At 37.3% G+C, this 26,930-nt stretch overlaps 1 long non-coding RNA gene across 45 annotated transcripts in view; it reads left to right on the top strand.

The window, feature by feature from the left end:
- The window catches only part of LOC102662929 (uncharacterized), a 39,360-nt gene extending 12,791 nt beyond the window's left edge, over positions 1–26,569 (top strand). For 11 of the 45 annotated variants that reach the window (XR_005886918.1, XR_005886939.1, XR_005886941.1 and 8 more), the window contains 2 exons: positions 8,904–15,918; positions 16,004–23,105. This is a non-coding gene — a long non-coding RNA (uncharacterized lncRNA). Of the gene's footprint in view, positions 1–8,903; positions 15,919–16,003; positions 23,106–25,751; positions 25,887–26,097 lie in introns of those variants that run through there. The other 34 variants (XR_005886959.1, XR_005886958.1, XR_005886948.1 and 31 more) reach the window with 32 other exon arrangements.
- Positions 26,570–26,930: the final 361 nt, after the last annotated feature.

Raw genomic sequence — 26,930 nt, 5'->3', positions numbered from 1 at the left:
AAACCATTGCACAGTGGGTAATAAGTTCAACGGCTTTTACCCATTCACAGGTCAGAGGAAGTTGTTCACAGGGGAGCACTACGGAGACTCCAGCGTGCCATAGGAGATGATCTGGCAGAAAGTGAAGATAATTTTCACAAAATTGGTGAAAGGCAGTGCATAGGGAAAATAATCCAGTCCGTAAGGGAGGACAGAGGGTGCGAAATAGGAAATAAACAAAAGGAGAAGGCTGATGATGTCACCAGAACAGAAATTTTAAATCCAAGGGAGTCACGTGACTTTGAAGGCACAATGGAAAATGGTTTGGGCTTTGCTGCCCACACCCCCCTTGATTCTATCAAACAACAGCTCTCCAACCCACAAGCAAGTAAACTCCAGGTTTTCTCCCGAAAAAGGTATCACAAACAGAAATTGCAGCTGGGCTGCACAGATGACTCAAATACAATCATAAATAAGGATACAAAGTCTATCAACCCAAGCCCAACCAACCAACAACATGAGTTCCATGATAAATGTGAATCTGCACAAGGACAAATAATAGATATTAGGCAAGCCCAGCAAGACCAAGAGGAGACAGAAAATGCCAATAATCAGAAGCAGGAAGCAGAAGCTTTATGGACCGTGGCAAAGGCTTTGGGAGTCACCGACGGGTCATCGCAACAGAATTTTGTGAACAAACTAATGGAAATGGAGGAGAGGGATAAAAAAGAGGCACGGAGATTGGGAAGCAAGAAAGGTTTACAATGAACATTATCACATACAATGTCAGAGGGCTCGGGAGGGGGGTGAAATGGCCAGAAATAAGAAGATTGGTCAACTCACAACATATTGACATGATATGTATATAGGAGACAAAAAAGGAGGTCATTGACAAAGCTATGTGTGCCAAGCTTTGTGGGGGGATTCTGAAGTCAGTTGGGAGGCACAACCTGCTTCAAATTCAGCAGGCGGACTTTTATGTATTTGGAGCGAAAGAACTTTTAAGCTGGAAGCGAAGGTTGTCGGACCTGGGTTCATAATGCTGGTAGGGAAGTGGCATCAGGAGACACAACAAATCCACACCATGTGACATCCTGAGCAAAAGAGTTTTATGGGATAATGTTAAACAGCTGAAAAACCAAAGCCAAGGGGGTTTGTGGTGCATTTTGGGCGATTTCAATAGCATCAGATTATCTTCAGAATGATTGGGAGTCTGCCAAAGAGGGATGGGGGAAAGCCACAACAATGAGTTCAACAGATGGATAGAAGACATGGAGGTCGAGGAAGTGTCATGGTACAGATCGAACAGTATAGCGAGGAGTAAGTTAGATAGATGCTTGGTTTCTCCAGAATGGCTTGCAAAATGGCCAGGAAGCACTCAACATACATTGGATAGAAACTTCTCTGATCATTGTCCAATTATGCTTAGATCCAACTATGTTGATTGGGGCCCTAAACCGTTTAGGATTCTGGACTGTTGGCTCTCGGACAATTCATTCAAGAAAATTGTTCAGGAGTCGTGGAGTTCTAATCAACAAAAGTGGTTGGGGAGGATACGTGCTTAAAGAAAAAATCAAAAGGTTGAAACAAAGGCTGAAGCAGTGGAATAGAGAACAGTTCGGTGACACCTTTAAGAAATTCAAGAAAATTGAGGAGGAGCTAAACAAATTGGAGACCGACACAAGTGATAGACACTTAACCCCTCAAGAAATGCTGACAAGGAAACAACTTCAGGAAGATCTGTGGATAGCGGCTCAATCACATGAGTCTCTACTCAGGCAGAAGACGAGATCTAGATGGATAAGAGAAGGAGACTGCAATTCAAGGTATTTCCATTTGCTGATGAATGCCAACCATAGAAATAACTGTTTGAAAGGAGTGATGATTGATGGATCTTGGAGTGAAGACCCGGTCAAAGTCAAAGAGGCAGTACGATCAAGTCAGACCATGGTTGGATGGTATAGTTTTCCAGGCCATAGACAATAAGCAAAATGACACTAACGGAGCGGTTCAAGGAAGATGAGGTGAAAAGTGCCGTGTGGGAATGCGGAAGTGAGAAAAGTCCAGGTCCAGACGGTCTCAATTTCAAATTGGCATCTAATAAAATCGGATGTCCTTCGATTTTTAGATGAATTTTATGTCAATGGAAGATTCCCTAGGGGCGGTAATGCATCTTTTATAGCCCTTCTTCCCAAGGTGGCGGAGCCACAAGTTTTGAATGATTACAGGCCTATATCATTGATAGGGTGCATTTACAAGATAGTGGCCAAGCTACTGGCCAACAGATTGAAGAAGGTCATGCCATTCATCATAGATGAAAGGCAATCTGCTTTCATAGAAGGAAGACATTTGCTACATAGCACAATAATAGCCAATGAGGTGGTTGAAGAAGCTAAGAGAGGTCAGAAGCCTTGCATTGTATTTAAGGTTGATTATGAGAAGACATATGACTCAGTATCATGGGATTTCCTATTTTACATACTGAGAAGGATGGGTTTTTGCACCAAGTGGATTCAATGGATTGAGGGATGTATAAAATCCGCATCTATCTCAATATTGGTGAATTTCATGCCCTTCGCATGAGTTCATCCCACAGAGAGGACTAAGGCAGGAGGACCCATTAGCGCCCTTCCTATATAATATTGTGGCTGAAGCTCTAAATGGACTAGTAAGAGAGGCTATGGGGAAAAACCTATGTAGGGGATTCCAAGTGGGAGTAAACAAAGTGGACATCAACATCCTTCAGTATGCGGATGATACAATATTCATTGGGGAGGCATCCATGATGAATGTAAAAGCAATCAAAGCAATACTGAGGACCTTTGAACTTGTCTCAGGTCTCAAAATCAACTTTACAAAAAGTAGTTTTGGAGCAATTGGCATGTCGGAACAATGGAAAAGTGAAGCAGCAAAGTATCTCAATTGTAGCTTGTTGACCATTCCTTTCATCTACTTAGGCATACCCATTGGAGCAAATCCAAGAAGGTGTCAAATATGGGATCCTGTACTCAACAAGTGTGAGAGAAAATTAGCGAGATGGAAGCAAAGACACCTTTCTTTTGGGGGGAGAGCGACACTCATACAGTCAGTACTAACATCCATTCCTATATATCTCTTTTCATTTTTCAGGGTTCCTAAGAGAAGGTGGTGGACAAGATGGTACGTTTACAGAGAAAATTTCTATAGGGAGGAGCTGCAGATCAAAACAGCCTGGGTCAAATGGGACACTATTTGCCTTCCAAAAGAAAGCGGTGGGTTGGGGATCAAAGATGTAATACTTTCAATCTTGCATTGCTCGCAAAATGGAAGTGGGATTTATTTCACCATCATGGGCAACTGTGGGCCAGGGTATTGGAGTTCAAATATGGCGGATGGAAGGGTCTGAATGAGGCACCCAGAAGCAACAGCGAGTCCATATGGTGGAGGGATTTAAAGATGGTCTTTCATCATTCAGGACATGGTGAGGCATTGCAGAAGAGCATAGAGTGGAGGGTTGGATGTGGTGACAGAATTAAGTTTTGGGAGGATAACTGGGTTGGAGGAGATAAAGCATTATTAGCAAAATACCCTAGGCTGTACATTATTTCTAATCAGCAAAATCAAAATATCCAGCAGATGGGGAGTCACAAGGATTCAGGGGGGGAATGAGAATTTACTTGGAGGAGAGCACTATTTGATAATGAAATGGACGAGGCTGTCTCATTCCTTAATGAAGTGGAAAGCAAGCTAATTCAGCCACAAAGACGTGATGAGTGGGTATGGGTGGCAGATCCTAGCGACCACTTCATAATCAAAAGTGCTTATTATGTGATGAGGAAGGGTATATCAGAAGGGACAGCGGATGCAGCTTTTGACGAACTGTGGAAGATAAAAGTACAAAATAAAATTCTAGCTTTTGCATGGAGATTGCTTCAAGATAGACTACCCACAAGAAGAAACCTTCATAAACGCTAAGTGGATGTACGTATGTATGTGTGTGTGTGTGTGTGTGTGTGTGTGTGTGTGTGTATGTATTTGTCTAGATATATTATATGTTCTTTTACATGTTATTTAACATGTTCTTTTACATTGAGGAACAGTGAAAATTTAGAAGCAAGTTTGAACCAAATGTGAATTGATTATGTGAGTGTCTCATATATTTCCTAGGAATATAGCTTTTATTTGAAGGACCTTGTACTAAAATAATGAATATTTCTTAATAGTGTCTTGTTAGTAAAATTTCTCATTATGTGGATAAAGACATGTAGAAGTTTGATCCAAATGTGAATTGACATCTATGTGAGTTTGTCATATATTTTCTATAGGAATATATTTGAAGGATCTTGTACTAAAATAATTGATATTTTATGATAATGTCTTTTTAGTAAAATTCCTCATTATGTGGATAAAGACATGTAGAAGTTTGAACTAATGTGAATTTACATCTATGTGAGTTTGTCATATATTTTCTAGGAATATAGCTTTTATTTGAAGGATCTTGGACTAAAGTAATGGATACTCCTTAAAAATGTTTGACATTGAAATGTTTACGACATTTCATCATAATGTTGATAATGTTAAAATTATTGATAACAATGTTGAATTACTGATACTTAGATTCAAGTCATGTCGATGGGTTATTAATTTTTGTAATTATTATTGTAAAAATTATATTTTTGGGATACATTTATTAGAATGCTGATAATGTAATTTGTAATTGACAATAATGCTGAAACTTCATTTAAGTAAGGCATGGCAATGAAACCTTTACCCGTGGATATTCGTCCAAACTCGTCCCGATTTTGACGAGAAATACTCGAGTTGATCGGGTTAAGGGATTAACCAACTTTTTTAATCAGGGACAGGGATGTCACTACCCGTTTCATGCCCATTCTCGTATCCGTCCTGATGATGAAATTATTAAAATTTTATTAATTACTTGTTAATTTTTTTTATAATTATTACATAATTTAAGATTATTTTATTGATAATTTTTTTAGACAAATGCGCTGCAAATACAAATAGTTAAAAATAAATGTGTAACAATCAATTTTTTTTAAACCGAGGACAAGGATACCTGATACCCGAGGGTATGAGGATGGGGTAACAAATTTTAACCTATTGGGTATCGGGAACCGCTACGGGTGTTGGGGGGTCGGGGACTGGGGATGCAATACCCGTCCTCACCCCGTTGTCATGTCTAATTTAAGTCATGTTGGTAAGATATTATTTGTGGGTTTTTTAGAAATTTTTTGGTGATGTGTTAAAATGAATTGTTCTTTAATCTAATTGAGCATTTCTTGTAATTTTGTGTTGTTATTAAATTTAAACTTATACTTGAATGTAAAGGTAATTTCTAGGTAATTTTGTACATGAAAATAATTTAATAAAACTAACAAACCGTTAAAAAAGACTTCCTATTTATTAAAAACCTTTTATTCACTAATGATTTGAGGAATAATATTATAATTTGAGTTGCAAGTAGAGTTAATTTTATTAGATTATACAGTTTAAATTTATAGGTAAAAGGGTCGTTAAGACAAAGTTTGGATTAACCAATTTTTTAGGTGTGAAATGTATTCATGTACAATGTATATATTGTTGTGCTTTTTTGGATTTAGTAGGCCAAACATAAGTTCCGAAAACAGCTTACATTGAAAGATCATTCATCAGGTTGTGTCCAAATGTCGATCTCGAAGGAACAACATTGTCATGTACTCAAATTTTTGTCATGGTGAAATTTGTTCGTTACTATGCCCGTGGATGTAGGTCTATATAATGGAACTACATAATTCTCGTCTCTGTTTTTATTGCTTCTTATATTTACATCGGAGATCTTTGAGTGAATATTTCCATACGAATATGGTTGATATTAAAATGTTAAATAATATTAAACAGCAAACAAGCTACCATTTATGTATTTTTTTAAAATTATTTTAAAATTTATTGTGCAACTGTATTTTTATTCAGTATGAAAATTATACATAAATGGCTAACGAGTTGCTGTAATTTTCAAGAGAAAGTAAAAACTTACAAAAGTGAATCTTTCTTAATGAATACGAAATGCTTTTATAACTTTTAAAACGATTCAAAACAATTCATAAAGTTTAGAAATTAACATTGTCGGTTGCGAGGAGAAATGCAAAACACAGACAAAATTAGAATTACATTATTGCATAATAGAATCAAACTTAAGTATTAAGTAAGAAATTTGTGATAATAAATTTGTAACAACTGTATACTGCACACTCTGCAGTTAAAATTTAGGTATTTAAGTAAGCTTTATCTTTGAATTAAGGCGTTTTAATTGTTTATATTTGACACAAAAGTGGAATGCTTAAGCAGATTCAAGTCCTAACACTAGTAGTGTAAGAGCTTTCTTATTTCATTCATGATTTATGATATAGCTTGTTGTTGTTACTTGGGGTGAAAGAGTCATCATTTGGTAAGCATTGTTGGAATTGGAGGAAGTCTTTCCCATCATAAGGTAAACAAATATCTTAAAATTATTCCTTCATGGTATGATATATATTTTTTCTAGGGTTTAATCCGTTTTTAGTCTTCGCAAATATGACCAATATATGCTTTAAATAAATTATTCATTTTTATAACTATTATTATTTAAAAATAATAATAATAATTAGTTTAGCTATGGTTATTTTTAAAAGAAAATAAAAAACATACGGTAAATTGGACTCAAAACATAAAAAAACAAATTGGACTCAGAAAATTTAAGGCCAGACTTGACAAGCTAAAAGAAGAAAGGTTTTTACTTCCTGCACCTCCCTTTTTAGTAACAGTCGTGCTCTTTGAACCAACGATGACATGTACCAAAGTTAATGTAGTCGTTCTCCAATGGCGACATGTGGAAGACAACGTCAACCATCCCAAACCACATTGACGTCAATATCGTTGCCATCGCGCTCTTTGGTTGTTGCTCTGCCACAGTAGTCCCTTCCATGGTCTTCTTCCCAACCAACCATTTTTATTTCGTATCTGAACTCTCTATGAGATTGAATAAGGCAACAACATCTTAATTGTGATCGTGAGGCTAAGAATCATGGCATCTTGTAATATGGAAAACCTCACATTTAAACATATTCCTTAAAATAATCTGTATACTTTCTGTAATGAGTATCGTGGGTCGTTTTTTTAAATATATTTCCAAAACAAGTAATCCAGAAGTCTTTTGTACTAATACATAATACCTAAGTCTTTTGCACTAATACATAATACCTATCCTTGGAACACTAATTAGCATTCATAATAGAAACAAAAACCTTCTAGAATAACTAAAAATGTGAAATTTTAATTTTCTTCTAAGGGGTAAGAAATTGAAATTCTCTTCTTGATAGAAAATCTTTTCAAAATATTCATGTATTTTCTTTATAACCTTCATCCTCTATTTCACCCGAAAGTTTTTTGAAATTCTATTCTCAAACTCATGACTCTTTCCTCAAAGATCTCTTTATTCATGAAACATCGTCTTAGCGGAGCAATCGGGTGTGGGTCTCGGTCCCCAACGACTCTCTATTTCGCACCAATATTCTTCTTTTTAGAAACATACCAACCATATATTTTATTATCTTTTCATTCATTTCCTTCCATCCTGTTAATTTTTATTTTTTATCCAAATACAATATTTTGAAAATAAAAAAATTTGAATTAAAGTATTTAAAATTTTTAAAATTTAGAATTTTTCAAAATCATTTCCTTCGAACCGACACACCTTGATTAATAATAATTTTTTTTGGCACATATCAATCAATATAATAAATTTATAATCACTTGAAAAAATATATATACAAAATTTGTGTCATAAAAAAGATTGAATGCTGGCCGAAAGGAAAGCAAAGTAGGGTTACACAACCCGTTTGGGGGACCGGGCGTCTTGTATTTGTGGCTATTAGCGGTTGCGTTGTGATCTTTTGTTGCAACGTTCAAATTATTTGAACAATTTACGCAAATAGGGTTTGGTGATTTCCGCAACGGCTAGTACAACCTTTTTTAAGCCACACCTTTTCTCCTCTCATTTATTCACCAACACAACCCCTCTTTGCAAGAAGGAAGATTCAGATTCAGATCACTGTTTTCCTTCTTCTCCTTCTTTCTTTCTGCAACTCTATTGCTATTCATTCAATCAACACAATATGGCTGCCAATAATGGGAACACAGAGTAGTTTTGCGTTTCCAGCCTCATGCTTGATTTGGTGATCCCTTCTCCCTGTATTCTGATTTATCAGATTTTGCCGTTCGTTTCTACTTTTCATTGGCCTGGTACGAGCTTTTCTTGATTTACTTCTCCATGATTTTTGCTCTGATCTCTCTGGGAAGATCAGTGAATGTGTGGTGTGGGTTGTGGAAGCAGTGGTTGTCTTATTAGATGATTTGGTGTTCTCTACTCCGGATTCTGAATCTTGGATTTGATTTTTGATTTCAATGGTTACTGAGAGCTTTATTTATCTCTGCAATTATGGGTCAATGTGTTCTTTCATCTTTGGAAATTGTTTCTCTCGGTTCTATTTTTCTTTTTCCATTAAGTGGATTGTTATGCTTCTTGCTTGTTCCAATCTTAATCGAGTTTGTGTTTTTCCGATTGGTACCCTTTTATTGGAATTGAAGATCTTAAGAAATTGATAGTCTAGTGACTTTTTACATCAATTATTTGAATTATAGAGCATTTTTCTTCATTTTGTCATGGATAATCATTTATCTAATAGTTGATGGAGTTGAACTGTTTGTGTTTCATCGGTTTGCAGCACGTTAAGATTACTGTGTCAGATTGAAGATTAAAATATAAAAAGATATTATGCCTGATACGGTGGATTTAAACAGCTAACTGTTCTCGATAAACCTAATTTCTTCTTTGATTTTCCTCTATTGTTCAATTTCCCTGGACTTGATCACGAAACACACGGATTGAATTGTGAATCTGTTTTCTGCAGCGTAGTGTTCGGAATAGTTTCGTGTAATGTTCTGCGTAGTGTGAAGCCGCCTCGAAAATGGTTTGGTGGTGTCTACTAGTTGAATATTCTTGGATTTGTCTCTTTGTTTCAATGTTTCACTTAGTTTTCTAGGTTTAATTTGCTGTGACTTGCGCTTGGGTCTTACAGGGAAGATAAGCAACGGATGTGACTGGCATGGGAGGCTGTGGAAAAGCTGTCTGGCGGAAGATTTCTGTGTGAAGCCTTAGGTTTTATTACCCTTGCATTCATCATTTTATTGTTTGTTTGTTTTGGACTGGCTATGCCTATCCAGTTTATTTTGGAATTTGATGGTAGTTGTTTGTCGGTGTAAGTATAATAACCCCTGTTAGTGTGGGAGTTTTTGTGTGGGTTTGTAACAGGAACAATCAAAGTATTATGCATTTGGGGATTGTTACAATGTCACAGGAAGAATTTGGGACTGTGTGATTGGGTGGGTTACTCTTTGATTGGTTTGGAGAAACTCTACTCTGCTCATTTTACTGTTTTCTTGATAATGTCTTTAGTAGTCTCATCTTCTAATTGAATATCCTGTTCGTCACAGTGGCACGAGACCTCCCATTTTCTATAGGAGTGATTTTTTCCGCTGAAATCTGCAGGAGCATGGAAATACTGGTTCAATAGTGTTATTATGATAAAATTTAGCTAATATGATCATCTAAATTATTTAGTCTTGTGTGGTGTTATGTTGTACACTCACTCTACTAAGTTTTTCTACCAATGAGATTTGTATTTACAAGCATGGTTTTGGGGGATTTTTGGTCCAGGTAACTTCTTATTACAGGAACTTATCTTTTGATTCCGATAAGAGGTTTTTTTTTTTTGGATTATTTTATTTTATTTTTTAGATGAGGATTGTTAATATCTAGGCAACTTGTGTTTTGCAGCACAGGGTCTCTGAAATGAATTTTTTATTGTGATTAGTCGTAGCTAAATTGAAGATGGGTGGATCAAAGGATGTCCATTTTAGCAGATGGGTTTAATTTGTCTTGTTTGTCTGATTGATCATGTAAAATCATCAAATGTATTGAACTTTTGATCTTGTTATTGTGCAGCTTAGTATTTTGGATTATGTTGTGCAACATATTTGTGAAGTATCATGCTAATGCATAAAATAACTCGGTGGTTTCTTTTTAGTCTTCTAACAATACGAGTTTCTGGCTATATATGTCTATTTGAACATTTAAATATCCTTCAAAAACAAGTAAATAGTTTTGTCTAATTTGATTCATTTTTGTAAGTTTTATTCATAAATTAATATTAATTTATTTTTATTGTTATTGTATTGACCAATCAACATGTGGTGAGATTGGCAGCTGTTGTATCAGGGTTACAACTATAACAAGTCTTGAGATGCTGCTGAAGTTATTGATTTCTCTGAACTCTTAGATTAGACACTGAGTTGTCTGGAACTGTTTAAGCTACCATATTATATGATTTTTTTTTAAGATTAGTTTGTTTCCTTTCTTCTTAGATGAAGCGTTGTTGATCTAGGTTTAGGTAGCTTCTGTTTTTGTGCACAGTGTTCTTAGGTTTAAGTTGATGATAGGATCTTTGAAAAGAGCTCAGGATTTTACCAGAATATATCAGCAAGAGCTCAGGGTTATATGATTAGTTTCTTTTATCTAGTTTTTCTTAGTTGAGATTATCTGAATTAATTTTTTATTTTCTTAGGAGTGGCAAAATTGAAGACAGGATCTTAATAGCTATCTAGATTTTACCAAATGATAATCAGAAAGAGCAGAGGACTGATTTAATTTCTTTCTGCATCGACTGCAGCACACATTGAATTTTGAACTTGTTTTTGTGCAGTTTGTGTTTGGAACGATGTTGTGTTGGTTCTTCCCACAAAACACTGAAGTTCTTGCATAATTTAAGTGATCACCTGGAGTTAGAATTCTTGGTTTTATCTTTTCATTTTTAGACTAGACTCCTTTATGATGACAATTTAAATTGTACAGATTAATCGATGAAATGTTGCTGGGTTTTTGGTATCACTTCCATTTCCTAACTTCCCTTTAGATTTTTTATACGGAATTTTTGAATTTCCTTTCTTTTTCTATATCAGGGCTAAAATCACCTTTTGAGACCCCGGCTCCCCCACAAATGGTACTTCTGTATTATTAATCTGGACCCAAATATTTTCCTTACTTCACTTTCTTTGTACTGATTATTTTCTTCTTCGATGTGGATCTCTTGTAATTTTGTTAATTTAACATTTTTTTTTGAATCCATGTTCAAGTGCTTTTATGATTTACAGTCAAAAACAGATCTTTCATGTTACTGCTGAAGATTTCCTTTTTTGGAAATGGAGTAAGGTTAAAATAAAAACATCTCTTGTCCTATTTTCTATATTTTGTATCAAAATCCAAAGGCATCTCTTGCAGGACTTGCCATGTAATTTCCAAGAGTTTGTGTGTGTGTGTGTACACATACATATGCATTTTATTCTTCTTCATAGAATTATTGCTTTTTTGAAATTTGATTCTATCCTGAAAAGATTGCTTCATATGTTTCCTTGAAAACGTTTAAAGTAAAGCCTTCTTCAATTCCATGGTTCTTGGTTTTGCTATTTTAGTTCTAGGATTTATTCCCCTAATTTTGCTTTTCCAATATTAAACCTTTTCTTTTCCCAATTTTATTTATGCGCTTTTCTTAAAGTTTCCTTTTCGAATAATGACTGATAATCTGAAGAAACTGATATTTGTCTTTCTCCTCAATCATATTAATATTATTCTTCACCTGGAGATCTTTTCTGTTGAAATGGCGTTCATATTGCAGTATGCTGGAGTATATCAATTTTGCATTCATTCTTTACACAGTAGAATGGATAACAAGTATTGGTAAATTTATTTTTTCTTCGATGGGATCTCTGTTGTTAGGTTCTGAATTTGATCATGGGGTATATTGATTGAGTCGTTAACCTACCTCTTTTGTGTAGTATTTTGAGTAGTTTTGGGTAACAGCCTTGGTGATCTCTACTCCCTGGATTCTGATTTCTCAACAGCCTTGGTGATCTCTACTCCCTGGATTCTGATTTCTCAGATTTTGCCTATAGTTTCTACTTTTCATTGGCCTAGTATGAGCTTTCCTTGATTTACTTCTCCATGATTTTTGCTTTGATCTCTCACAGAAGATCGGTGAATGTGTGGTGTATTGTGGAAACAGTGGCTGTCTCTTATTACATGATTTGGTGATCTCTACTCCCTGGATTCTGATTTCTCAGATTTTGCCGATAGTTTCTACTTTTCATTGGCCTAGTATGAGCTTTCCTTGATTTACTTCTCCATGATTTTTGCTTTGATCTCTCACAGAAGATCGGTGAATGTGTGGTGTGTTGTGGAAACAGTGGCTGTCTTATTACGTGATTTGGTGATCTCTACTCTGGATTATGAATCTCGTATTTGATTTATAAACTTTTCATTGGTTACCGAGAACTTTATTTATTTCAGTGCGATTTTGTGTTGATCCACCTGTGTTCAATTATGGGCATTTTACAATAGTGCTTCATGATTGTTGAGTCCCTAGGGAAGATAAGAAATGCTGTTTATGATTTATCTTCTCAACAGGAGCAATAAGGGATGGGTTTTCACTTTTGTTTCAAGAATCTGCATTTGGGTTTGAAGAACTACGCAACTCTTCTTTCATAGTTTTCTTGATAACTTTTATATGGAAGATTAGATATATCTAGGTGTTGAACTACTTGCGCTTATTTGTTTGCAGCAGGGAGTCATGCGATTTCTCTTTTGGATTGAAGATTAAATAATGAAAGATATTGTGCGATTCTTGATACAGTAAAGTAGAATGGCTAACAGCTCTGGATACTAATTTATTTTATGAGTTTCATTTGTATTATTGTATTTCTATGGACTTGTTCTCATCAGAATATATGGATTGAATTGCGATCCTATTTCCTTTGCAGTGTAGTATTTGGAATTGTTTTGTGTGACGTCCTGCATTTCATCGAGCCTCGTGCAAATGATATGGTGTTGTCTGGATTTTTTCATTCTTGAACTTTTTTGTTTCTATCCTTCATTTTTTTTAGTGTTTATAGTTTTTTCAATTTTATTCTGTGACTTCCACTTGGGCCTTACAGGGAAGATAGTCAATGGATGTTTAGTCGGCTGGGGAAGCAGTGGTGGAGAGTTATTGTTTATTTTTCTAACAGGAACATAATAGTATTTGAGGCACTGAAGTTTTTGTGGAGCATTTGTTTGTTGCATATGGGGGGTTTGGAGAACTCTGTGGCTCTTCCGCTGTTTTCTAGATAATTTTTTATGCGAAAGATATATCCCAAGTGTTGAACGGCTTGAGAAGCGGAACGGGCAAGTCAGCCAAAGCAACTTTCAGGGAAGCCTGCTCCTCATCTGACTTTGTTTTGAGTTTGTCTTCGTATGGTATTTCTGTTTTCGATTGAAGATTAAATCATAAGAGTATTCTGTGATTCTTGATACAACGAATTAGAATGGCCAACAGCTATAGATAAATTAATTTCTCTGTATTATTTTTCATCTGGACATGATTGCGAAACATAAGCAATGAATACCTTTGCTTTCTGCAATGTAATGTTTGAAATGGTTTTGTGTTGCATTGAGGCTCATGCATGGTTTGGCGTGTCTCTCTTGGTTTTTGAATTCTTATATTTTCTTTTCGTTTCTTTTGATGTTTATCATGAGCGTTTTTATATTCTGTGTGACTTCCCCGTGGGGGGGGGGGGGGGGTTACAGGGAAGATAAGCAAATGGATGTTTGCTGGCTGTGGAAGGCAGTGGTTGGAGATTATTGATGGACTTCCTGTGAGAAGGGGTTTTACTACCCTCACATTCTTTATTTTCTTCTGTGTTTTGATGCTGTACGGTAACCTGGTAGTGTCAGAGTAGTTGTGTGTGATTCTAACAGGAATTAGTATTCAACAATTTCACCCAAAAAAAAATAATAGTAAGAGTTTTCAAGGCATTGGAGAATTTACAGAGAATTTATTTGTTTCATATTTGGGTTTGGAGAACTCTTTGACTTTCTCACTTGTGTTTATTCATATGCAGCATGCTGAGTCTTGATATGAGATATTTGTTGCCGATTGAAGAATTTAGAACAGATAACAGCTCTTGATGAATTGATTTCTTTGATGATTTCTTTTTCTGCATTATTTTTTTCTTTGGATTTGATCGCAATACATTGAATTGAATTGTTAGCCTGTTTTCTGCATTGCCTTGTGTAGTGTTTTTCTACTCATCGAGCCTCATGCGTAATTTGGTGATATCTCTCACTGTTTTGAATTCTAGGATTTTCTTTTCGTTTCTGTCGTTCTTTGTTTATCATTATAAGCCATTAGTTTTTCGATTTTATTCTCCGTGACTTCCACTTGGGGCCTTGCAGGGAAGAACGACAATGGAAGTTGGTAGGATGTGGTAGCAGTTGTGGTGGAGATTATTGGCTTACTCACTGTGAAGTCTTCGGTTTATCTTTTCATTTTTGGACTTAAAGAAAAGTGTTAACTTTTGACAAGTGTACAATCAATTGTGCTGGGTTTGGATTTGTCATTGCTATGTGGATTAGATTTTTATGTCATCTGGAACGTTGGATTTTCTGTGTTTTTCTATCAGGACTGAAGTCACCAAATATTGAGTCCCCAATTTTTCTCTCCCTTGGATTTTCTTTATTCTTCATACTGATTGTTTGCTTATGTTCTTGTTAAGTTGAAATCCAAAGGCATATAGAAAGTTAGTTGCCATGTATTCCTAAGAGTATTGTAATGGTTATCTTTTAAATGGGTCATATTAATATAAGTTTTGTTTTATATCGTGATACCTTTCTTCTTTGTTGAATTATTGTTTAATTTTTTAAAAAAAAATTTAATCTACTTTGAAAAAATTGCTATATATATATATACATATAAATTCAACTTACCTTCAATTCAGCATTTCCAGTTATTTTTTATATTGCATTCAGGCACTTGATGTCTCATTTATAGAGAAGAACAATAATGAATTTTTAGCATTTCATTATTTAGTTCCTATGTTTGGAGGTCTCATTTCTATTTGAGTTGATGATTTGAATTTCATGATTTTTGGCTTTTGCTGTTCTTATTTTAGGATCAGTATTTGTATGGTTTTGCTTTTCCAATTTCCAAGCTTGTTTTTCTTAATTTTATGATTTTCTATTTCTATTCAATTATGTAAATATCATTTAAATGTTATCTTCTGTTGATCCGTGGATATTGGCTTTTTTCTGCTCAAGTTCATTCATTTGCAGCATGTGCTGATTTATTATGTTCATGAGATTTCGGTGTGTATCAATTTGCCGTCCATGCAGCAAATTAGAATGGCTAATAAGTCTAGATGAATTTGATTTTTCTTCAATGGGATCTTCAGTAATGTTAGTTTCTGAATTTGATCCTGAGGCATATGGATTGAGTTTTAAACCTTTTTTTCTTGCATTATAGAGTAGTTTTGTTTTGCATTCTGCATAGCATCCAGTCTCCGCATGATTTGGTGATGTCTACCCCAGATCAAACTCAAATTTGTCTTCACAATTTTCTTGGGTCTACTATGGGTGTTTCTTGACTTACTCTATGATTTCTGCTTTTGGTCTCACAGGGAAGTCAAGTAGTGGAAATGTGGTGTTGTGAAAGCAGTGGCTATCTTATTACATGATTTGGTGATCACTACCCTGGATTTAGAATTCTTGGAATTTGTCTTTTGCTTCATATCTCAAATTACTTCTCCTTTTTTTGTGTTTGGGTCACAACAGTGGCTGTTGAAGGCTTGAAGCAGTGGCTATCTTATTGCTGGTTATTATAACCACTTGGTTTAATCATCTACTGTATTTATTCATTTGCCGCATGCTAGATTCCCGATGAGTTTTATTTCTGCGGTGTTGCTGATTGCAGATTGAATCAATAAATTGTTGTTAGGGGCAAACTACTCTGGTTTCGAGGACCAGAACCTCCTATGAAGAAGAAGAAGGAGAAGCTAGAGGTAATTGTATTTTCATTGATCTGCAGGTTTATTACAATATGATATTTATAGTATGCTTCTAACAGAATTGTAATTCTGTTACTAGAAACGACAAGAATAGAAAATGGAAATATCTAATGGAATATTCTATGCCAATTGTTGGTTATTGCTGCCCCCTACTCGAAGACAACAACCCTGTAGATGATCCCTTAAGCCCACTCAGCATCCTCACACATAGTCTCGCAGGTACGCAGGCCTAGCAATTGCCCTCTTTGCTCCGTTTCCTAATTGCACCTTGTTGTTAGTGTGTTTGCTGGGTTCCTCATCTATTACTTGTTGTACCCCTGTTCGTCTATCATTCCACGGCCCATGCAAATGCACCTTGTCCTCAAGGTGATATTCCTCAGCTAATTGAGTCTAGCGTTCCCATGAAGTCTCCTCCGGGGGTAGTCCTGTCCACTGCACGAAAACTTCCCAGTAAGTCTCTTCTCCCTCTGACGCCTTGCGGTAATCCCGAATTGCTAAAGGGGGGTTATCAAAGGTTGGTTATTCACAACTTGATCAGGTAATGGGGCTGAGTTCGCTACTTCCGGTGATCCCTTAAAGGGCTTCAAAATGGAACAATGGAATATTGGATGAATGTTGGTGCCTTCGGGGAGTTTCAAACGATAAGCTACGGGCCCCACGCGATTCACCACCTGAAATGGGCCATAATAGCGCTTCGACAATTTCCCGGAAGAGCCCAATTGCGGTTTAGCCGAAATTTGCCTTCGTGGCCTCAATTTGATCATCACCCACTCCCCTGGTTGATAGACCACCTCCCGGCGCTTGTGATCAACGTACTTCTTCATAAGCTCTTGAGCTTTTAGCAGCTTCTTGCGGATGAGCAAGAAGGTTTCTTCGCGGTTGGTCAACATTTCATCCACTGCGTCCACCTTGGAAGTACCCGTGAGATACTCCGGAAAATTGAAAGGCTTCCTCCCAAAGGTGACTTCATAGGGTGTAGACCCCGTGGCCGCGTTCCACGTTGTATTGTGGGACCATTCCACCCACAGTAATAGCTTGCCCCATGATCCCGACCGGCGATGCACGAAGGAGCGAAGATATTGCTCAATCACTCGATTAAGAACTTCAGTTTGTCCATCGCTCTGTGGGTGATACACAGAGCTGAGACGAAGCTGTGTTCCACTTAGGCGAAATAATTCTTGCCAAAACCTGCTGATGAAGAGCGGGTCTCGGTCAGAAACCAGACTGCGTGGAAGGCCGTGGATTTTTTCGACGATGTTCATGAACAAACAGGCTACCGCGTGGGCCGTGTGTGATGTCGGCAGCATCCCCAGGTGGATACCCTTTGAGAAACGGTCAACCACAACGAGAGTAACCGTATTTCCCTGAAATGAAGGTAGCCCCATAATGAAGTCCAATGAGAGGTCCTCCCACGGCCGATGTGGCACCGGAAGAGGACACAGCAAGCCCGCCACTCTCTTTGTCTCTATTTAGCATATTGGCAATCCACGCAACTTTGAACAAATTGGGAAACATCTTCACGTAACCCTTCCCAATTGAAGTTATCCATTACGCGAGCAATGGTCTTCGCGATGCCCAAGTGGCCGCCTGTCAGCGTGGCATGATACTCTCGAAGAAGAGTGGGGATCAATGGTAACCAAATACGGTCTCGTTTAAGTATCAAGCCATTGGTTATAGTGAGCTCGGGGTACTTGGTTGGAAAGGATCTAATCGCCTGAAGTCTATCTTGGTAAAGCTGGTTCTGAGCTAATTGTGCTCGCAATTCCTCCATAAACGTTAAGCAGGGCACCGACAGAGTAAGCAACAGAGAGGTGGAGTGTTCAAGTAATCGAGATAGGGCGTCTGCAGCTTGATTGGAAGCGCCGGAACGAAATTGAATTTGGTAATCGTACCCCATCAACCGAGCAAGGTACATATGTTGCTCTGGGGTCTGAATAACTTGTGTAAGGAGTTCCTAAGCTGCGATGATCAATAAGGATGATGAAACGGTTTCCGAGGAGGTATTGCCTCCATTTCTTGACTGTTGCCGTCACAGCGAATAATTCTCGGACATAAGTGGACGAGTGTTGGAGCTTAGGTGGGACTGGCTTGCTAAAGTATGCAATTGGGTGCCCCTGCTGGGAGAGGATGACACCCATGCCCACCCCGGAAGCATCGGTCTCGACCATAAATGGCAATTGGAAATCCGGCAAGGCAAGTACCAGAGCAGACAAGGCTTTCTTTAAAAGTTCAAATGCGAGCTGAGCCGCCGCGGTCCACTGAAAAGGCTCCACCGTGGTTGCTGCCACCAACGGGGCAGCTATCGAAGCATACCCCTTAATAAATCTCCTACAGAAGCCCGCAAGGCCCAGAAAGCTTCGTAAAGCTTTAATGGAGTGGGGAACTGGCCATTGCCGGACTGCTTCTACCTTGGCTGCTACTGGTTCCACTCCCCTCTCCGAGACCATGTGCCCGAGATATTCCACCTGTTGCTGTGCGAATGAACATTTAGATAATTTAAGGACAAAATGATTATCCAAAAGGACCTGAAAAGCTTGTTGCACATGTGTGACATGTTCCTTAAGTGTAGCGCTGTATATAAGTATATCGTCGAAGAAGACGATCAGGAATCGACGAAGGAATGGTCTGAAGATCATATTCATGGTTGCCTGAAATGATGAGGGAGCATTGCATAAACCAAAAGGCATTACCTTGAATTCGTAATGCCCATGGTGAGTGCGAAATGCTGTCTTGGCAATATTGGAGGAATGCATCCTGATTTGATGATAGCCCTGCAACAAGTCTAATTTCGAAAAACAACAAGCCTTACCCAGTTCATCCAGGAGCTCGTCGATGGTGGGAATTGGAAAGCGGTCACGGACAGTCACGACGTTCAGGGCGCGATAATCCACGCAAAACCACCATGATTGCTTCTTCGTGAGGAGCACAGGGAAGGAGAAAGGGCTCGTACTGGGACGGATGAGGCCCTTCTGAAGCATGGACTCGACCTGGAGCTCAATCTCACGTTTCTGAAAGTGAGGGTACCGATAGGGACGCACCTTCACTGGGGTAGCTTGTGGAATTAAGTGAATGTGATGGTCAGTGATTCTCTTCGGTGGAAGCGCGGTGGGGGGTTGAAACAGAATAGCAAAATGGTCCACCAAGTCCTGAATTGCGGGGTGCAGGGGTGAACTGGAGTCAGGTAACGGTGTCTCAGCGAGGACTGCAATATGGAAGAAGGAGCTAGTGTCGGAGTTGCGAGATAACCGGCGAAATTGATGTGGTGTCAGCATCGTCAAGGTGGACTCCTGAAAAGAACTTCATGCTCATAGTGTTATAATCGGTGAGGACTGGGCCGAGCATCTTCAACCATTGCACACCTAAAACGACATTCCCACCTGCAATTGGAAGCACAAACAGGTCCACCACACAATGGAATTGTTGCATGGTGAGGGAGAGGTCAGGGCAGAGACGATCACAAGCCAAATGTTGGTCGTTACCAATCATTACACGAAGTGGGGTTGTGGGCTGAGTTTGGAGGCCAAGTTGAGTGACGAGGGACTCCTGAATGAAATAGTGGGTGCTCCCACCGTCCACCAGGACGACTACGGTGGTGCCGGCAACCGTGCCAATCAAACGCAGCGTTTCCAGGGCGAGCTGGCCCGCAAGGGAATTAAAACTAATTTGGGTCGGGCCCGGGTCGTGGATCTCGGGTGGGTCGGGGCTCGGGTCAATTTCCCCTATATGAGAGTCAACAACTTCATCTTCCTCCGCGACCAAGAAGAAAACCCTAGAGGTACAACGGTGGCCTCTATGGTACTTCTCGTCGCAATTAAAACAGAGGCCCCGTTCTCTGCGGGAGCTAATTTCCTCCGATGAGAGTCTCTTCAACGTGGCGGGTAAACGTGGTGGCGGTGGGCGTGAAGTGGGAAGAGGAAGCAAGGCAGGGGTGGCCGTCGGACGCAGCGAGAGAGGCACAACCGATGGAGCACGAGTGCGAAGGGAGGGTCGCGCATCAAGAAGCTTCTCTTCTTAGAGGCGAGCCTGCACTTCACGGCGAACATCGGGCGATAATCCTGATATGAAGCAGCTGAGGAGGAATTGAGGGGGAAGCCCAACAATTCGGTTAGCTAAATCCTCAAAGTTCGAAAGATATTGGGCCACCGTGCCGGTCTGCTGCAATTTGAAAAGGGAGCCTGTGGGGTCGTCGTAGTGAGAAGGGGCAAAGCGAGTCTGAAGGGCTTGGACGAATGCAGGGCACGACGTGAATTGGCCATTGTTAGCCATCCACTGGAACCATGCAAGAGCACGGCCATCCATATAGAAGGAAACAATGGTAAGTCGATCGTGCTCGGGAGTCGCGTGGTATTGAAAATATTGATTGATTTTAAACACCCACCCGTAAGGGTCAGTGCCATCAAACTTGGAAATGTCGAGTTTCATTTTGTGTTGTGATGCAGGGACAAAGGGAAAATAAGGTGTGCTCGGGTTTGGGGATGAGGACGAAGGGGAAGATGGAGAGCGCAGCAAGAGGGCATCAAACTTCTGAGCCATGCTTTGAACGGTTTCACCCAAGGAAGCATGGAGGTTAGTAAGTTTGAGGAGGGCAACTTCAAGGGGGTTGGGGGGAGGATCAGGCATGGCGACGAGAGCACCAAATGTTAGGGGCAAGCTACTCTGGTTTCGAGGACCATAACCTCCTATGAAGAAGAAGAAGGAGAAGCTAGAGGTAATTGTATTTTCATTGATCTGCAGGTTTATTACAATTCTGTTACTAGAAAAGATAAGAATAGAAAATGGAAATATCTAATGGAATATTCTATGCCAATTGTTGGTTATTGTGGCCCCCTACTCGAAGACAACAACCCTGCAAATGATCCCTTAAGCCCACTCAGCATCCTCACACATAGTCTCGCAGGTACGCAGGCCTAGCAATTGCCCTCTTTGCTCTGTTTCCTATTTGCACCTTGTTGTTAGTGTGTTTGCTGGGTTCCTCATCTATTACTTGTTGTACCCCTGTTCATCTATCATTGTTATGCCTTTCTAGATTCCAGATGTTTTATTTCCATGGTGTTGCTGATTGAAGATTGAATTAATAAAATATTATGCCTTTCTGGCAAACGTGAACTAGATCTGGCTGCAGATAAACCTAAATGTCTTGTATGGCTTTGTTTATATTTTTCATTTTCTGGATTGAATTAATAAAATATTATGCCTTTCATTGTGGATTGACTATCCTTTTTTGTTGGTTTTGGACTTGTTTTTGACAGTGCAGTGTTCTGTTAGTGTTAGACTTGATTTTTCTTTTGGGAAATGTACGAGGGGGAGGGTTAGCTGGTTCTTTATAGCATGGCCTCTTATGTTTCGGTGATCTTTCACTAGATTTTGAATTGTGAGATTTCTAAGTGGATAGTTATACTTCTCAGTGTTTTTACGACTAATGAATGTGTGGAGGCTGTGGATGCTGTGGGGGGTTGTTTTCATTCTTGACTAAGTTATCTGGATCTATGGGGTTTTGGATTGGTTGTTTCTAACAACGGTATTGGGTAAGTTGGTAATGCCAAATTTTCCTCTCGCTGTTTCTGTATCAAGAATAGGACGACTTTAAGGTTACTGGTTTGATCTTTCACTAGATTTTGAATTGTTGGATTTCTGTATCAAGAATAAGGGCGACTTTAAGGTTACTGGTTTGATCTTTCACTAGATTTTGAATTGTTGGATTTCTAAGTGGATAAGTTATATACTTCTAGTGATTTTACGAGTAATGAATGTGTAGAGGCCGTGGATGCTGTGGGGGGTTGACTTCATTCTTGACTAAGTTATCTGCTTCTATAGGGTTATGGATTGGTTGTTTCTAACAACGGTATTTGGTAAGTTGGTAATGTCAAATTTTCTTCTCGTTGTTTTTGTATCAAGAATAGTGCGACTTGGTTACTAGTTTGATCATATTTGTTATTTCAAGTATGTGTGAGGTTTATTCAAGAATTTTATGTGGCTTTACTAGGAAGATGAACAATGAATTTATATTGTGTTTGTGTGTTTGTGCTTGTGTCATGAGTACTGGGCGCTGTTCACATGTTTCTAAAGAATTGATCTTTGTTACTGTGTCTTCTCAATGGACTACTAGTATATTGGAAAGAGTATATTGAACAGTCAGGTCAATTTTTGGTATGTAGAATTATGTTGTTCTTTTATATGATCTTTAAGTATGTCCCCTTAAATTGGATGTCGTTTGTCAGTTCAGAACATGAAACGCACTGTTTCACTTAAAAAAAAGGGAACGGAAAATTTAGGGATCTCTTCAATGTAAAAATTTATAAGTATTAGGGATCTTTGGTGGTATGTAGAATAATGCTGCTCATTTCCTTAAAATTTTTTCTATTTGATCTCTTCAAGGTAAAAATTTATAACCCATTGTGTTAGATGAGTATTTATAGCATTGTTTAGTTATGGGTTGTGTGAAGAGGGTTAGAAACTAAGTATTGGGGATTTTGCCTAATCTCTTGTTCTCTTATTTTAAATGCTTAGAAGATCCTGTGGGAAATACGGTGGTTGATCCTCCCAACAGCATTGGAAGACATTGATTGCGTTCTTTTGTGTGAGTAGTTAATCTACTTAACGACATTTTTTTAAAGTTCTTTTAGGAGAAGCAAGTAAACTTCAAAATATATATATTATATAAGAATGAATGTTGGATTATTTGTTTATTCTATTTATTGTGAGTTCATGAGTGATTGTTATTCTTTGAAGCACGGACACTCCAGTCCCTTGCCTTGTTTGGTGTTTGACACGACACCGACGCCCGTGTCTGGGTTGAGTTTGATGTGTTTGACGGGTGTTCACGTGTCCGTGTCCGGTGTTCGTGTCAGTGTCGGTGCTTCATAGTTGCCGTTTGCTACAACGAAGAGATACTGAGTCAATTTCTCATAGTATATTTATAATTGTTGTTTGCTACAACGAAGAGATAATGTAGCATATGAGTCAATTTCTCATAGTATATTTAATTTTATCGTTTGTTACAACGAAGAGATAATGTAGCATATGAGTCAATTACTCATAGTATATTTATATTTTTCGTTCGCTGCAATGTAGAGATAATGCAGGCTATGAGCTAAATGTTGTAGTTATATAATTACCGTTCACCATAACGAAAAGATAATGTGGTCTATGTGCACATAATGGTATGAAAGTTTAATTATAAAGTTATTATTCTTAAATATCAGTTTATGAGTAGTTTTGAATTTTTTTTTTTTGAGTATACAATGATTTCTAAAAGCAAGTTGCATTCATTTTATTTATTTAAGGTTATTTAAATTTCTTTGGATGTAAAGACTCATGCTATGTTGTGTTCTCCTTCTTGAGACATTGATATTATTTAATTGTTAGAATGATATATATATATATATATATGTGTGTGTGTGTGTGTGTGTGTGTGTGTATTTGTCTAGATATATTATATGTTCTTTTACATGTTATTTAATATGTGCGCCGATCATGGTCCAAGGGTGGGTCGTGACAGAACAGTACATTGAGGAACAGTGAAAATTTAGAAGTAGGTTTCACATTGTTGATCTAGGTGTTGTTCCACCGACCTCATTACGTGGATAAAGTCATCTAGAAGTTTGAACCAAATGTGAATTGACATCTATGTGAGTTTGTCATATATTTTCTATAAGAATATAGCTTTTATTTGAAGGATCTTGTACTAAAATAATTGATATTTCATGATAGTGTCTTTTTAGTAAAATTCCTCATTATGTGGATAAAGACATGTAGAAGTTTGAACCAATGTGAATTTACATCTATATGAGTTTGTCATATATTTTCTAGGAATATAGCTTTTATTTGAAGGATCTTGGACTAAAGTAATGGATATTCCTTAAAAATGTTTGACATTGAAATGTTTAAGACCTTTCATCAGAATGTTATGTTAAAATTATTGATAACAATGCTGAATTACCAATACTTAGATTCAAGTCATGTCGATGGGTTGTTGATTTTTGTAATTATTATGGTAGAAATTATATTTTTGGGATACATTTATTAGAATGCTGATAATGTAATTTGTAATGGGCAATAATGCTGAAACTTCATTTAAGTTAGGCATGGCAATGGAACCCTTACTCGTGGATATTCGTCCAAACTCGTCCCGATCTTGACAGGAAATACCCAAGTTGATCGGGTTCAGGGATTAACCAACTTTTTTAATTGGGGATAGGGGTGTCACTACCTATCCCATACCCATTCTCGTACCTGTTCTGATGATGAAATTATTAAAATTTTAATAATTACTTGTTAATTTTTTTTTTATAATTTTTACATAATTTAAGATTCTTTTCTTGATAATTTTTGTAGACAAATGCGCTGTAAATACAAATAGTTAAAAAATAAATGTGTAATAATCATTTTTTTTAAATCAGATTTTCAATATAATTTTTTTACAAGTCTAAATCGGGGACAAGGATACCCGATACTCGAGGGTACGAGGATGGGATAACAAATTTTAATCTATCGGGTATTGGGAACGGCTACGGGTGTTGGGGAGTCGGGGTTGGGGATTGGGGATGCAATACCCGTCCTCGCCTCGTTGTCATGTCTAATTTAAGTCATGTTGGTAAGATATTATTTGTGGGTTTTTTAGAAATTTTTTGGTGATGTGTTAAAATGAATTGGTCTTTAATCTAATTGAGCATTTCTTGAAATTTTGTATTGTTATTAAATTTAAACTTATACTTGAATGTAAAGATAATTTCTTGGTAATTTTGTACATGAAAATAATTTAATAAAACTAACAAACCGTTAAAAAAGACTTCCTATTTATTAAAAACCTCTTATTCACTAATGATTTGAGGAATAATATTATAATTTGAGTTGTAAGTAGAGTTAATTTTATTAGATTATACAATTTAAATTTACAGGTAAGAAGGGTCGATAAGACAAAGTTCGGATTAACTAATTTATTAGGTGTGAAATGTATTCATGTGCAATGTATTGCCTTGCCTTTTTTAATTTAGTAGGCCAAAATGAGTTCCCAAAACAGCTTACACTGAAAGATCATTCATCAGGTTGTGTCCAAATGTCGATCTTGAAGGAACAACATTGTCATGTACTCAAATTTTTGTCATGGTGAAATGTGTTCGTTACTATGCCCGTGGATGTAGGTCTATATGATCGAACCACGTAATTCTCATCTCAGTATTTATTGCTTCTTATATTTACATCGGAGATCTTTAAGTGAATATTTTCATACGAATATGGTTGGTATTAAAATGTTAAATAATATTAAACAACAAACAAGCTACCATTTATGTATTTTTTAAAATTATTTTGAAATTTGTTGTGCAATTGTATTTTTATTCCGTATGAAAATTATACATAAGTTGGTAATGTCAAATTTTCTTCTCGCTGTTTCTGTATCAAGAAAAAGCAATGACAACTGATCCAACTCAGACCCTTATGGATTACCTCACTCCTACTTTGGGGAAAGCCAATACCATTCAACTTCCTAATCTACCTGAGGGAGTCACATTTGACTTCAAACATGGGTTCATATAGATGTTGGAGAACAACCCGTTCAATGGCCCTACCCATGAAGATTCTATATAGCACCTGAGGAAGTTCATCAAGTTGACCTACACAGTGAGACAAAATCGTGTACCAGCAAAGTACATCATACTCTATGTTTTTCCTTTCTCTCTCAATGGAAAAACTTGTGTAAAATGTTTATATTTACATAATTCTTCTATTTCCTATGTTCATAACTCTTCAAACAACTATATGATTGCCACCTTGAAACGTAATACTGGATACTTGAATTATAACTCATTTAGGTAGACCTTTCAATGTAGGTTTTTGACATGTTCGTCAAACCGAGTTTGTATGTTGCTCGAATAGTTTTGATCGTGCAGACTCAATTGTGTTAAGCTGTGTAAAATCCATACCATACAACCCATGAACTTGACAGTTACTCGACTAGTGGTGATGTACGTACAATCCATGAACTCGACAATTACTCGACTAGTGATAATTGTTATACATACTTAGTTTGTACACTTAAATTACATAACAATTATCTAATTTATTCTCTTTTAATGCTTCTTTTGACTTAAAAAGATAAGAATTTAAATTCTTTTGAGTTTTTATCTTAAGAATGCTAAAGTTAGTAAATTTACAATGTTTTGTTCTATTTTGTAGAGTTTTGATACATCAACAAATGACTAGAAGTTGTTTGAAGAATTGGAGCAGCACAATGTGCGAGAAACCAAGCTGGCAGTCGGCTATATCATACATGGGCACTAAGCGCACGTTTGGAGGCTTAGCGCATGGTCACTTCAATCAACTATACTATACATGTGTGCTCAGGACGCACATGCAAGCTTAGCATACAATGATTTTTCAAAAAGCATGACAATGCAACACATTTTGAAGGAAAAAGGAGGCATTGTGCTTTTTGAAGGGAGCCAACAATGGAGACACATTCTGAAGCAAAACATCCACTTTGAGGGATCTTCTTCTTTCATTTCCTTTGTTTCATCTCTTGTTTTGAGTTTCTAATGACTATGAGAGGCTAACTTACCCATTGTTGAGGCTTGAATACCAAAAACTCTTTGATGTAATGATCTTTACTATCAATTTAATGTTATTTCAATATTATTGCGTCCTTTCTACATTTATTGCTTTGTTTATAGTTTGATCACCCATTTACATGTATGTTATAGGATTTTAATCATTTGAAAATGTTTTTACTCTAGGGAAGGAACTTATAGGTAACCCATGTTTAGGAATGGAATGGTATTATTTAGCCTTATCTATACATCTTTATTCTTAAAGCAAGTTACTTGATTTAGTTTTCTAATGGATTAGGAGTGAAATCAAGTGATTTAAACTCTTTCACATCAAAGATCATGATTAGAATAGTTTAGTTGGTGAAGGTAATAGTTATAATAGCCTTAAAAAATCTGACATTACATCAAAAGTACTTTTGGTGTGTTAAGCACCCAGCAATTCTACAAAAATCTACACCAAGT

This window comes from Glycine max, chromosome 10, assembly GCF_000004515.6.
Source record: "Glycine max cultivar Williams 82 chromosome 10, Glycine_max_v4.0, whole genome shotgun sequence".
Lineage (NCBI taxonomy): Eukaryota > Viridiplantae > Streptophyta > Magnoliopsida > Fabales > Fabaceae > Glycine > Glycine max.
This window is presented reverse-complemented; position numbering and strand designations above follow the sequence as displayed.